The sequence below is a fragment of the Lygodium microphyllum genome, chromosome 20 (genome assembly GCF_053477565.2).
Source record: "Lygodium microphyllum isolate KBCC chromosome 20, Lygodium_microphyllum_v1.1.10, whole genome shotgun sequence".
NCBI lineage: Eukaryota > Viridiplantae > Streptophyta > Polypodiopsida > Schizaeales > Lygodiaceae > Lygodium > Lygodium microphyllum.
In genome coordinates, this window is record NC_141154.1 from 133,159,011 (window position 1) to 133,174,973 (window position 15,963).

Below are 15,963 nucleotides of genomic sequence, written 5' to 3' on the forward strand. Positions count from 1 at the left end.
AGTGCCTTGAGCACTTGAGTGCCGGCTCGCCGGATTACCTCGGTCTCAACTGGCTCATGGATGCCATGGCGGTCCTCATCTCCACCCACTCATCGACATCCTCATCGATTAGCAGCACTGATGACGCGGACGACGATGTGGATGTGGCCTTTCTAGATGTGTGCCATTCAATCAAGGAGACCACGGCTAACATTCTTCACTACCTCGCCTCGGTTGAGAATGAGCTGAAGAACTACTCCTTCATAACCGCTTCTAATTCAGGATTCTCATCCTCCATGGTCTTGCGGGCAAGGTGCAGACTATCTTGCTTGCTGTGTTCAGGCAACGCACTCATGCAGCAGCGCTCCACGCTCCTCACTTCATCCATCTCTCTCCTCACCAACAGGTGTGCCAAATCGAGCCTACGACTTGGTGCTAGGGAACGCACCACGCTCTTGGTGTTTGCCATCGCAGTCTTGGGCATCGCAGGAACATGCAGCAGATCTATATCGACTGATCGTGCTAGCTCATCCGCACTAGCAAAGAAGTTGCTCACTAGATGTGGCGTGCTCTCGCCCACCGACAACCAACCATCATCACTTTGGATCGCACCTCTACGACGACTACAACAGGAGATCACAGTCCAGTCCTTTATGGATCGAGCATCCTTGAAGTTGGCATCGAGAAGCCTATCCCATCAGCTTGACACCCTACATACGTCCCTCAACGCACTCAACCAGATCCATGGTATTACCCAGGACCACACAAGTAATCCTCAAGTTGACTTGAGATTTGCCGTTGACAATCTCACAAAGTGCTGCTCGGACCTTCGATTCTCCATGGCCATCCTTCACCAACATGTCAACAACCTCTTCAAGAAGCTCATTGACACACGGATGTCTCGCTTGGATGCCATGTCCCATCTCTAGGCTATGAAACCTTCCATGCTATTTACCTCAAGCCTCATCCTTTTCTTCAACTTCATGAGCCACCAGAGTACACTCCGTTGTAATCCCTTGCATGAGAAAGCCTAGTATCACTAGTGATTGGTTCTTATGAAAGATGCCATGTGGTTTAGGTCGTGGACAATGCCAAGTCTAGCACATCGCCATCAAAGTAACTTAGGAAATGATCACCCATTATAAACAAAGATATGGGTCTACGTAGCATAGTGCATTTCCAAAACCTTGTATATAACACAAGTAAACTAAACGATAGAATTTAGAACTTCGTATACTCTCTCTCTCTCTCTCTCTCTCTCTCTCTCTTTGTGCATATATATATATATATGCACATACACACACCCCGTCCCCCCATAATCTAGGTGTAATGTAAACACTAACTCTAATAGAACTCTCAAGCACATACACACGCACAATATAATGTAGATGTAACATAAACACTAACAATATATCCAATCATTTGTGCCTTCATCAATCCAAAGATTCTATCCAAACACTAACTCTAACATAACTCTCAACTAGAACACAAAGCCACAAACACAAGGTCAAATGCACCTACATTCAACTAGAGCCTATCCTCTTCAACTCAAAAGCCATACTTGATCTCTCTCTCTCTTTGCATGTGGTATTGAAAGTTCCTATAAACTTTAAATCTCAATCCTTTAGCAACACAGTAAGGCAAACTATGAGCATTCAATCAATGTGTTGAATATCAAAACAATTCTCTAACACTACAACAGAAACGAGGCATAGACGCACATGTTAGACGCGCAAAGTCAGGCGCGTCTATCATTGTGTCTATATGTGCGTGTAAAAGAGCATGTAAATAGACGTGAATTTTGCGTTTATATATCTGTGTAAATAGACGCTAATGTAGACGCGCCTTCAGATGCGTAATTATTTAACCACCTGAAATTGGACTTAATATAATAAAAAAACCAGAGTTAATAATTATTTAACCACCTGAAATTGATTCTTGAGTATGCATGTGTGCGCATGAAAAATTAAGAATACACATTGAATCATTGAATTAAAAAACCAGAGTTAATAATTATTTTTGCATTGCTCTCTAATGAATGGCAGTTCCTCCAGTTGACAAGCCTGATATAAGTAATTAGCGGCAAGCGACAGAAACCTTATTATACAATTAGTAGCAAGCATTGCAATATGTATCTCGTAATTTCTCTACTTGAAGATGATAAAAAGTACTTCCTTTTTATTATGGAAAATTCAATTTAGCTTTAAACTTGACTATTGATTATTGAGTATGCACATGTGCGCATGATAAAAACCATAGAATTAAGAATACACATTGTATCATTAAGCAAATTAAGTATGTTACAGTGAATGATCCATCTCATCTTCAATGAGATCACCCCTTGCTAAACTATCTACTTCTAGGTCTATGTTACCAAGAGGTAACGAAACAAATAAGTCTATCCCACTATAAGATGTGTTGCTATATTGCTCAATAACTTTATCAATATCATCGACAATCACATTATTGTCTTCTTCTGTGTTTCCTTGAATATCCTCGCAAGGTTCATCTTGTAATATATCACGCATATCATTCCTTATGGTGTCATCATGTACATCATTATTAATTGTTGGATTGTCATCAGCTATCTCTATGTCGGTAATATTACCATATATTGGTTTTGAACGATTAGGTATAGGGATGACATACCATCATCGGTTATTGTTTACCATTGGATGATACACAACTTGTATTTGAAAAACAAAAGCAAGAAACTTAAATATTTATTATATTGTGTATATGTATCACATGTATACATATAAAAAATTTAGCTTTTGCATATCTACCTGCTCGCATTGTTGAGGTAGTACTAATGTGTCATTCATGTTTTGGTGAAATTTTATAGAGTCAATGATTACAAAACCACTTGAATGACGTCTGATTGTGCAATGCTCACCATTTGTTGCCACTTCTTTAAACCACTTCACATCCAGTACATATATAAAGAATCGTCTGAAGTCAAGCTTCAGAATATCTTGGATCAAGCCACAATAACCTTCCATGGTACCATTGGCATCCTCGAAGTTAGCAAAGACACCACAATCTTGGGTATTTCTCTTTTCATCTATACGTTGAGTTCGAAGATGTTTACCCTCACACCAAATAGCATTGAATAATGTGCACTAGTAGTAAAAGATTAAGATCAAACATGTCAATTATTTATATAAAATATAACTTATAGAAACAAATTAATTGATAGTATATCTCACCTTTGATAAGTAACCTCGTGCGTATTCTCACTCTTCTTGAGATATATTAATTTTCTCCTCCTTTTCCATTCTCTCCATTTCTTCATGTAACCAATCTATGTCAATATGACGTGGGAGCGCATTTAGATGATCTGGAAATGAGACATTACGTCCATATCTGGTGCGAAATGCTTGTCTTTCGCTTTTTCTTCTTACCCTTGCTTCATTATATAGTGTCACCCATTTGCTCATTACATCACTATTGAGCACACAAACACTATTTAACTTACGAAGTTCTTCTTTTGTTAGTACTTTACTCATTCCTTTTCCTTGAGGTATTATAGAGGTCATCCTCAAGTCTTCATCATCTTTCCATAGTCGTGGTTGAGAGGGGTCCACTTTAGCAAGATATTTAGAGATATAAACAAGGGATGATTACACTAACCAACCCTCAGCCATGCTTCCCTCAGGCCGTGCTTTTTGCCTCACAAAATCTTTCAAGGTTTTCATGAAGCGCTCAAGAAAAAACATCCAGCTTGCATGAACTACCCCACAAAGTGCGATCTCATCAATCAAATGTACGAGTAAATATAATTGAGTTGTCAAAATGGATCGAGGAAAAATTTCCTCCACCAAACAAACCACCTCAACAGATAATACTCGAGCATCTTGCAATGTGTTTGGATCAATTTCCTTCGAGCTCATGTATCTGTCAGGATGTATTTGAGAATTGTTTATTTTTGTATAGAAATTCAAATATATATAATGAAAAAATACAATGTATACACACCTCACAAGCTCTCCCATCTTGTAAATGATATCACGTACATCTTTGGATACACAATGGGATATGCTAGTAGGAAGTACGAACTGAATGTAAACAATATTCATAGATCAAATGATTAGTTGAGGAAAAAATCATCATACCCCAAAGTTTACACATAGTTACTCCACTAATTACTATATTCATGGTTAGAGATACTCTTACTTGAATCATTTTGTAACAATCGTGGGACTTCAAACCAGATAGTTGCTCCACACCTCTTTTATTTTTCTTTATGAAGGCTCCCTTGAGACATCTCATACATCCTGTGGGTGTTCGAAAGCTACATATTTGTTCCTTCACTATTTTTTCCTCGTTCTTTGACAACATCCAAGATGCATGGGGTAGCTCAATCTTTCCTGTGGGTCCAATGCGTGGCCAGGATCGTCTCATGCGACCAATGTTACTTAAATCCTCCCTTACATTGACTGAATCACGAGCCCCTATCAAGTGATCCTATAATGTAGATACAATATTTTTGAATATGTGCATGGGGTCCAACAGGTGATTGATCTTGAGTTCAGTCCAGTATGAAAGACGAAAAAATATAGAAAACCTAACAAACAAACAATATATTATGTAAACAATTCATCATGCTAAATACTTTAAAGTCAATCGAGAGAAATGCACTTCTTACCGACTCATGCTGAGTGGAGGGTGGCTCTCGGCATTAATCCATCTCTCCTTCCAATCTCAAATGGTTAGAGATTGTGGAGTCATTCCATTAGTAGGGAGAACATATTTGGGATGGTCAATAGGAAGAAATCGATGATGATTGTTGTAGATAACCTTCTTTAAACATGCTGGCCTAGAGGAAACTAGAGAGGGACTGCAAATAGGACATGCATGATATGCTAATGTGGTTAAACATGAACAAACAAGTGAATTAATAAAATGCAATTGATTCAAGTCTTGAATTTCAAATATAGAGTTATATACATGTACCTGAATACTCTCCGTATCCTGAAAAGTCATGCATGGTTCACAATAACATGGCCTTCAATGTGAAATCTCTAGAGGATGCAGATGCGCTTGTATCTTGCACCTCAATACCTTCCCATAACATTTCTAACTCTTCAATCAAAGGCTCTAAGTAAATGTCCATGTTTTTTACCTTGTGCTTTCTAGGAATCAGAAGGGACAACATTACATGTCCCTTTTTAATTGCCATGGATGGAGGAATATTATAGTTCACCAATACCACTAGCCATACACTGTATGATGTGCTTTTGATGCCAAATGGATTGATTCCATCCATACCTAAACATAATCTCAAATTTATTGGCTCTTCTTTGAAAACGGGCCACAAATTATCCATATGTTGCCATGCCGGTGTGTCTATAGGGATCCTCCATTTTCCATCACTTGAACGATGACTAGCATGCCATGACATGAGCTTTTCAATAGACTTACACTTGAACATAAGTTTTATACGTGGAACAATCGGAAAATGTTCCAAAACCTTATGAGGCACATCCATTGACTTCATCTCCACTTCGTATCTTGATTCGCCACAAATAGGACACTCTCGTGCGAACTCATGAATCCCACGAAATAAGACACAATCATTGACACATGCATGGATCTTGACATAATCGAGGCCTCCCAGAGATGTCAAGTAATGTCTTGCTTGCTCTCTCTTAGTTGGTAATTTGTTTCCTTTTGAAAGCATTTGTGATAATAACCTACAGACATTTTTAAAAGTGAGTTAAAAAACCACCAATATATATTTCTGTCTGATTTCAAAATAGAACAATTAATATTATGATTCATAAGCCAAACTGAATTGATACCTACTTCAATAACGCATCCAAACTGACATTACTCCATCCATAAATTGTTTGCAAGTTAAGTATCTCGAGGGACGCACAAAGAATGGAGTACGTACAACCTTCATACAACGGAGTAGATGACGCTACGTATAGTAGATCATCTAGCTTCGTAGAGTGACATTTTCCCTGAACCGGTTGCGAAAATAGATGGTGTACCATGTTGTCCAAAATCTCATCCTCTACAACTTGATGGGGCATTTCATGAGGGCTACTATCATGGTCGTCAGTCTCCACTCTTCTTGAAGACTTTACCTCCTCACGTCGACGTTTTGCAGCCTCTCGACGCCCAAGAGGGAGCATCTGAGGATGTGGCACCGCATCCTGCTCAACCACAAAAGGGATTTTCATGTACGTTGATATATATTGAGTAACATAGACTAGCAATCTTAGTGTTAAAAAAAAACAATGAATACCGGTGATTTTTCTCGGTCCCATTCTCTATACATGCTGAGGTGTGATATTGCAACTCGACGTACTCGAAACATACACCCTCGACAACGATCACACATGCATTTAATTTTTCGTCGTAGCCATGCATATCGATTATGAAGACGTAATGTTTCATCCTCACTTGAGGATGTGCTCGTTGACTCATCAGCATGTACCGCACTAGGTGATGACGATGACATGATTAAACCTAATTCATGACAACATCAAAATATTTAGCATTCATATGTTTACATAAAAACTTCAAGCTGGCATATTAATTATTCTAAGATCTCAATTTTAAATACACAAAACTCTTCATAAATACATTAAAACTTATGATAAGAATTCACTATCAAAACTTATCTTAAAAATAAAAAATTATAATAAAACCTAAATGCTCGTCTATATCTGCGTTTACGTACGCGTCTAAATTAGCATCTATTTGTGCATCTAAGTTCACGTCTATACGCGCGTTTACGTAAACTTAGATGCGCATATACACGCCAAAATAGACGCACACATTAAAATTCAAAAGATACTTAAATCATTTCTTTTCAAACTGCGCCTTTCCTTTCCTGCATTTTTTGCGGTTTTGAAGCTTGAGTTTAGCCAACATGCAGTCTCTTCATGCCTCACCTAGTCTCTTCATGCCTCACCTCCTCATGACTCACCTCTTCTTTCATTTGAAACACATAAGAGGGGAAAAAGAAAAGCCAAGGAGATGAAGAAAGAGAGAACAAGAGAGAGGAGAATAAGAGGAAGAAGAAGCAAAGGGAAGAGACAACAAGCAGCAAGCAAGCATCAAGGGAGAGTAACTCACCAAGGAGAGGAAGAAGGAGAAGGAAGAAGCGCCACCACCCGCCACACCAAACACCCAAGGTAAGTCATCTTTCTCTCTCTATCTCTCTCTTTCTCTCTCTCTCTCTCTCTCTCTCTCTCTGTGTATTAGGATTTATGATTGCATTTTGTATAGCACAAATAAATCATGAATGGTGGTGGTCGGACCGAAATCAGCCGACTAAGTGCGTTTGCCAGCGCGTCTACATTTCAGTGCAGACGCAGGGATAAACGCGAATCAATGTTTTCTCTCATTGCGTTTGAGGCCGCGTCTCAGAGCACGTGTATTCTGCGTCGGAGATGCGAGAATACATGCGCTCTGCACAAAAGAGGCTTTGACTTCAGATTTGCATCTCCAGGCGCGTGTATCCTGCATGTGGGATGTGCGAATACACGCGCCCAGCCCAGAAGCTTTGACTTCAGGGTCGCATCTCTAGGCATGTGTATTCTGTAGTCGACACGCGAGGATACACGCATGTGCTAAAAGCATTGACCTAGAAATCGCATCTGATAGCGCGTCTATATTGTATCTCAGATGCGGATATACACGCGCTCTAAACATAGGATTGAGTTTAGGAACGCATCTGAGAGCGCATCTAAACAATATATTTTTGCAATGATGAATGTGACCAATCCCATGTTTATGTTTATAAATTTTCTTGATTCATGATCAAATTTTTAGAAGCTTTAGCCTTCCAACGTAATGAATTAGGTAGCATTATACTTTCGATACCATATTAGAGATTTTGGGAATCTTCCAAGCTCCACTTTCAATAAGGAGTAAAGATTTGACCAAGTGGCTAAATCTTAACCCCATATTTGAGAGTGGGACTCCCAGAGATTTCTTATTTATAAGAAGCATTAGCACTTAAGTTTTATGCTCAATGTCTAAAGAAAGCTAGATTATTAGCACTTTCAAGTGCCATGAGCATCCATGTATTTTTTCTATGGGATTTCCACACCTTTGTTTCAATTAAATGGACCTTAGCAAGTGCTTGCAAAATACACTTGAAGAAAATGAAAATGTGTGAGCATCAAAAGCCTTCTCTTACATAATGATTCTAGGCTCACTGAATGATTTTTCATAATTAGTATTGGATTGGATCAAGGATTATGGCTCTTTGAAAATGTTTAGGTGTGGATGAAGGTAATATATAATTTTTTGTATGCAAACAAATTTGTCTTTTTCCTATGTTTCTTTTGCAGATGTCGCATCCTGGTTCATCTAGCAATGACCCAGATTTGGATCGCATGAATGATACATTGGGCTTGTTCAGCAGGGGATTCAATGTATTTTTTAGAGGTTTTCCTAGTAGGGAAGACTTCATGGGAGAGATGACCAAACACCTTGGCCGCTCTCCCACAGTAGACGAGGTGTTCAGCGTCATGTTTGGAATGCCTCTGATATCTTTGCCTGACACTACTTCCCAAACTCCAATTGCAGGTACTCCATGCGCAGTACCTGTGCATGCATCGGCTGAAGCACAAGCGTCAGCCGACACATGTGCATCTGCAGAAGCACGTGCATCCAGTGAGGCAAAGGGTAGTTGACAGAGAGGGAGGAGGGAGAGTCGAGGGGGAGGATAAGGCTTGTGTGGGGGTTGCCTAGGAGGTGGCGAGTGATCACCCTCACCAGTAGATCATGTAGAGGAGCCAGTACGATTGTTTCGTCTACTTCAAAAATCAGAAAAGCGGCTTGCGGCAGGAGGTATTGAGGGCAGTCCATAGGAGGTACCCAAATCCTAAGGGTCAGCGATTCTCGGATGATTGGGGACGCACAAAAGTGAGGGATTTTCTTCACAACAAAAGATCCCACCTCATGACACGTGCCAGGGACTCACTGTGGAGACAGGATAAGGGTCGTGGAGCCTATAGCCAACCACCTATGTGCCACCGCATAGAGTGGAAGAAAGCCAAGAAGAAAGCAGCAGAGAAAGTGAAGAGTCGCCACCATGCAGAGGCACGATGCATCCAAATGGAAACCATGGGATCGTCGCATTACGGATCGGGTGGCAGAGAGTCGTGGGAGGCAGAGTTTGTAAGTATATTTTGATTTCTAGTTTTTTAAAATTTATATTTCTTTCAATTCTTTATATAATTTGTTCTAATACATTGTGTCTCATAATTGTTTGTATATATCATAATTGTTTTGCAGACTACTATCGTTGGTAGGATACCTACTCCTAGAGAGGTAGGTTACCATCGAGGCCATAACCGCACAGCCACATGGCTTCACTTCTATGAGGAGGGTCTCATCACTGAGGACCAATACAACTGGGCTATGAGGATTCGACAGCCAGAGGAGGTATGTTTTTCTCACTTTTCTATTAAAAGTATAGATAATTATAACTATTTCTCCACCATGTGTCCGTAAGCAACCTTGATCTTTTGTGTGTGTAGGCGAACTCGGATGTGGAGCATAGTGAGGAGGGGGATAGCAACGCTAGTAGCCATGGTGGTGCTAGCGAAGATGTTTCTTCTTTAGATTCGTAGAGGAGCACCATACCTCCTCTATGGCCTTGTTTTCTTGTATATGTATTATCCATCTTTGAGCCTACTGCTTGCGGCCACGCTTCTCCTGATTTTAGATCCATTGTCTTTTTCCCAAATGCACAATCTGATGTATGGGAGGGGAAAAAAAAAGTTCTGTTTTCGCGTCTATCCGCACGTCTAAATTGCAGAAAATGCGCATTTATAAGCGCGTCTACAATGCAGAGTACACACGCTTATACACGCACTACATAATTCAAATTTAAAAAAGAAATTAAATATCTTTTTTAAAAAAAGGAGATTTTTATTTTTCGTTCGCGTCTATGGGCGTTTGTAAAAGCGCGTCTACGCGCGTATCTATATGCCCGTCTAATTTGCCAGGTAGATGCGCTGGTAGACACACAAAATAAATTAAGTAAATAATAATTTTGGTTTTTTTATGCGCTTATATTCACGTGTGTATATGTGCGTGTGTTGCGCGTCTATTTCTGTGTGTAAATTCCTTAATACATGCGATTATAGACGCGAATTTGTAGATGCGCAAATACACGAGCGGGTAGACGCGCCCGTAAGATTTTCTCTATATTCAAAAATCGTGTCTAAAAGTGTGTCTAAGAGGCCTTTTTGTTGTAGTTACTCACAAGCTCCATTGCAATACCACACATCTACTACCCAATAACTCTCATAACCACCTATTAGCATACAATCATATGTAGCAAGCAACACTTAGAGGGAATGTGGAAAGGTATGCTCTCATAAAACAAGAGAACATAGTCCCACTCCTAAACAAGATAATATCGCATATATCACCAACCACACATGAGAGAGAATAAATGTCAATCCTTCAAAAGGATAATCAACAACCAAACATTTGCAATATTATTTTAAGTAATTTACTCAACTATCATGGTTTCTCCCGAAGTGAAACTTTTTTTAAAAATTTTTGAAGGTTTAATGAGACCTTTATAAGTTAAAGTTTGCAACCTGAGTAATCTTATCAATCATGATGGCCAGCACATAATACATAATTTCCTTATCATTCCAATTGACCATTATAACGAAATGATCTTCCAAATCTTTGTAGTTGCCTCTTTGATGACATTGCTCTTTATACAAGGTTTGAACATAATGGTACATTGACTTCTATCATTAGGGCTTGTCTCTCTTGAATATTGACTTCCTTGCCTCCACAAGGGCTTAGAGAAGGAAGTTGATGATGACCAAGGCCAAAAAATGTCAAACAAAGAAAACCCCCTTCAAGAAAGTGACACTTGAAATCATGTGCTCCATCTTAGTCACTCTTACTTGTTGAAAAAATGTATTTGGAGAAATTATGCTAAACAAAAAAAAATGGATGCACCAAAAAGATCATGCCTAGTCTACATTATCGTAAGGGTATCCATGTTATGATTGATGAATGAAATGGCTTTCTCATACTTGAATTTGTCCTTAATAGCCATCGCACACAACTAACCTCCTTACTCTTTCAACTTGAAATCCCTATTTGAGTGACTAAACATCCCCTTATGCATGTTAAAAAGTATGTGTGCTCAATTCATGGTGCTCTCTCTAATATTTATGCATCTAAATGTACACATAGTTGCAATAGGCCTCATGTCATGCTCATGCTCATCCTCATCATCAACATTGCATCTTCTCGACCCCTTAGGATGGTTGTAGTTAAAATCTAGCAAGTTGACCTCTCGTGTCGAGATAAAATGGGCTCGACACTGGCTCTCTAGCACCAGCCAAGACCTTGAAGGCACACAAGACACCCCCCACGACCTCGTGGCTAGGAGTGTCTAAGGCTTACCCTACACTAAACTCTAATATGGATCATGCATTTGTAAAAGGACACAATCCAACATTTACCTTCCCCTACTCCTCAGAGGGAGATCACATACACATTGGTATAATATACCACGTATCACATACATAGGAGAGGCAACCTCTCGGCTGAAACACCGTAGCCTCACTGTAGCTATCCTACATCTCGGGGATTGGCCCCTTGATGTGCTGCCTCCACATATAAGGCACATGATACATAATCAACTCTTTGATTTATCGAACAATCCAGGAGTTGATATTTCCTCACTGAACTTACCCCAAGGAACTGCTCATGTAATCCACATCAAAGGACTTCCTCACACTCTCAACGTTGGTCAATGTTCGACATACAAGTGTTATGCATCCAAGATTTTATATCATGTGGCATGCAAATTGTAAATATGAATACCTATTGTGCACAAATAATTCATTTTAAAACAAATAATAAATGTGGAGTGTTAAATCAGTCTTTCAATGATTTTCAATCTATTCGTTATTGCTGCATTGCTAGAGAATAGCACCGAACTTAATCGTGCTACTAGCCTCTTAACCTTAAATAAAAACTCATCCTATATGACATGCACAACCAAAATATTAGACTTTACTCATTTCCACACTTAAACACTTCCATAACTCTTCTTTTCCCCCTACTATTTATGTGTTGCATCGTTGCATAGGTGTAGGGTTTTGTTGTTTGTCATGTTTTGATGCATAAAGCAATAAAAACACACTAAAACATAAAAACAAGGGTGAGATAAGGCTTAACCTCATGCCTTAATCTTTCTATACATTTCCAGATATTAATCATATTTTTTCTTATTTTTTGAAGCACAAAAACGTTTTTTTCTATTTTTCTCTATTTTTTCCTATTTTTTTACTAAGAGAATAGAGTATTACCGGTTTATCTATTTTTTCTTATTATGAAAACCCAAAATTACTCATTTCTCACATTTCATCCCATATGCATTCTTTTTATAAAATCCGCAATGACAAAAATCCCATTTTCTTTGTAAAATGTGTGTTTTTGGGTTTTAGTAAATTATTTTCAACATTATGGCATTATATATTCTAATTTTTCTAACATAGAATCATCAAATATACAGAAAAAGACGTTCCTACCAATTTTCATCCAATATTAACACCATTTGACCAATAAAACTTTATAAAGAAGCAATTTTTTCCTTTATAAAATAGAATTATCGGGTTTTTTATGGTTGCGCGGTTCTAAAACCGGATTCGAGATAGCATATCAGTCCATCATTAATGCTCAATCCATCTCCAATCATCCATCTTCAGCCCCAAGTCAATTTGAAAGCAATCTGATTCGACGTCGGACAAGCATTTACCAATCACTACAAGATATAGGCCTTATACCGACGTTAAAAGCGACAAAAATGTAAATAACAAAATTTGTCCTCGTCGTCACAAAGAGCGTCGTTATTGGCGATGCCATAGAGCAGTCAATATTAACATCGTTATCAGCGTCACTATTTGCGTCGGTATCAGCGTCGCAATATCGATACAAATAACAATGCTGATAACGACACTTTGCGACGCAAATAACGACATGTGCATGTAAATTTGCGACGCTAATAGCAACAATAATAGGGAAAAAAAATTTTGTGGCAGGGCAGCAAGTTGCCCTGCCACATATAGCACTGTGTGCTTTATTTAGGCCATACAAAATAGTTTCTACACTGTGTACATGGGCGACCAAAAATGAAGGATGTGTGAGCTCTAAGGATCCAAGGGCGAGCTACATATCCTTGCCATCCGAAAGCTTGTCCCGCCACAAAGGAGCATCGAATGGACTCTCCAAAGAAAGAAACAACAATACATCAGTCCACCATAGAATAATGCATTCTAATTAAACATGGTAAGATAAGTGTCTTACAGGGCTGTCGTGTCTATACAATCGGTCGATCAATGCAGTGAGACCGTGCCTCTCTGCAAATCGAGTCTCAAGGCCGGTCGGATCGCGATTTGTAATGGAATGCTGCAAAGAAAACAAAATACAAACTGTTAGAAACATGATTGTCAGTACAAAGGATATTGCAAAAAAAAATCAAGCAAAACAAAAGAAAAACTTACAAAGTTCTCTAGATATATCCTGTGGCCGCCACTCCCAAGATGATGGACCACTCCAGCCTCTAGTCGTGCCCTCGCCGCCTCACACTGTTGACTCCAACGTCCTGGAGAATCTGTAGCCTTCTCCCTCAGTCGGCGCCAGTCATCCACGTCTAGCTTCTCGGGCTTTGCAGCCCCACTCTTGAGTGCCTTGCGTGCGTCCGATTGTCTATGTGACATATAGGCACGCATGCAGTCTATCATCCAGCCCATAGAAAATCTATCTGCTATGGCTGGAACCGGAAACTCCTTATGCAAGGATGCTACTATATAGTCCTTGCTCCCCTCTAGTATGTTTTCCCAATGATCTAAGACGTTATGCCGAAAAACTTGTTGGCACAACTCTCTCATGTGAGCCATCACCCTTCTCCCCTCATCATTCATGATGATGGCTCCTGACCTATCATCGACAAGATAGGCATATCCCTCTAGGGTATGCCTAAGATGGATCCTCTCCCACCTGCACCCACACTCCTGAGCATATCCAGGAGACCCCTGTACATCCGGTGTACCGACGGGGGCAGTATCTCTATCGGAGTAGCACCCATAGGGGTGCCACTTGTAGATGGCTGAGCAAAATCCGGAGTAACTACAGTAGATGTCCCCACAGGTGTGACAAATCGTGGAGGTGACACAACTCCAGCAGAACGACAAGAGGGAGACACCCCATTCACGCCTCCATAGCATCCACCTGGGCCATGCTCCCTGAAACCGCCACGAGAGCGAGGAGTCACACCTGTATCCCGTGCTGACCGCGGGCTCACTGCCTCCATATCTCTACAGCATCCCCTTGACCCTGGAGCACTCCCTCCCTTTGGCCCAAGTCTGGAGTGTCAACCTCGTCATCTGATCGCGCCAAAGTAGATCTAGTAGAGTGGCTTGACGATGTTCAAGACAGCTCCTGGTCTTCCATGTCTCTAAATCTCACCATCTGATCTGGAGACATGCGCGTGAAGATATCTGATCTGGAGATATGCGTGCCTCAAATACCAACCAACCTTTAGCCATGCTACGTTCTGGCTGAGCTCGTTGTCGCACAAAGCCTTTAAGGGTTTTCATGAAGTGCTCCAAGAACAACATCCTTCGTGTATGGACAGGTCCAGCAATCTCCACTTCATCTACAAGATGCACAAGAAGGTGGATCTGTATTGTGAGCATGCTGGTAGGTAGGTATTTCTCAAAGAGACAGACCGTCTCCACTACTCCCCGCCTCGTGGATTCAGTAGAGGATGTCTTAATCTCCTTTTATGAGATCCATTGCACCGAAGTCGACAACCTGTAAATGGCTCTGCGTATTTCTAGAGTAAGGCATCCTGCAATCATGATCGATAGTACAAACTGTCACAAATGAGAAAGCATTATGAACAATGGCTACACTCCAAATAGCAAATTGCGCATGCCAATTACAATCCATTCGTAGTACAAACCTGACATATCTTATGCCAGTCATGGGATTTTAGCCCTGATAATTTGTCATCTTTAGAAAATGCAAACCTGAGAGAATGCATTATACCCATTGGAGTGCGGATAGACTTGACTACTTGGTTCACAGTGCGCTCTTCTTTAGTGGACAAAACCCAAGGAGCACGAGGTAGGTATTGGCGACCATTAGCACTCGACTGGGCCAAAGTGCCTTCATCTTCCCTACCTCCTTCAAATCCATTCGTGCCCCTATAGTGTTTCTCTTTCCTGTGATGTGGTCCCATAGCAAGCTACCCACGTTCTTGAAAATATGCATGGGATCCAACAAGTGGTTGATCTGTAAGTGGGTCCAATATGGCAACTCGTAGAAAACTTAGAACCGTCACATTTTATTTGGATGTGACTCCGCGTGGACCATTTTCAGCTCGTACCAGCTTGCGACATTCATACGTGTTGGAGGTCATCCAAGAAAACCTTCCTTGAGTTTATGAACCTCTGGAAAGAAAGCGGCGTGTCCTTGATATACCATCTTCTTCATGGTTCATGACCTTCAGGAGTCTAATTATGGACCGCACAATGGATATGCATGATAACCTGAGGTAACCAGACCTGTTCCAACTATCCAGTGAATACAAACTTGAATGAGATAAAATATAGATATTACCAATGAGAATGGAAGCCTATTTACTTGAGCACTCTCCGAATCCCAGGAATTCATGCATCCTCCACATGAGAATGGCTCGAATATTGGTGGATCGTCGACCATCACGCTTTCTCATATCTTGCACGGTGACCCCCTCCTCCCACAAAATCTTAAGCTCATCGACTAATGGAAGAAGGTAACACATCCATATTTTTGACTTTGTAGTGACTGGGGACGAGTAAGCTAAGGATGAGATCTCCTTTCTTCGTAGAGAGCCATGGAGGGATATTGTAGTTGACAAGGACTATAGGCCACACACTATAAGAAGTTGAGTGCAGACCGAATGGGTTCACGCTATCCATTGCA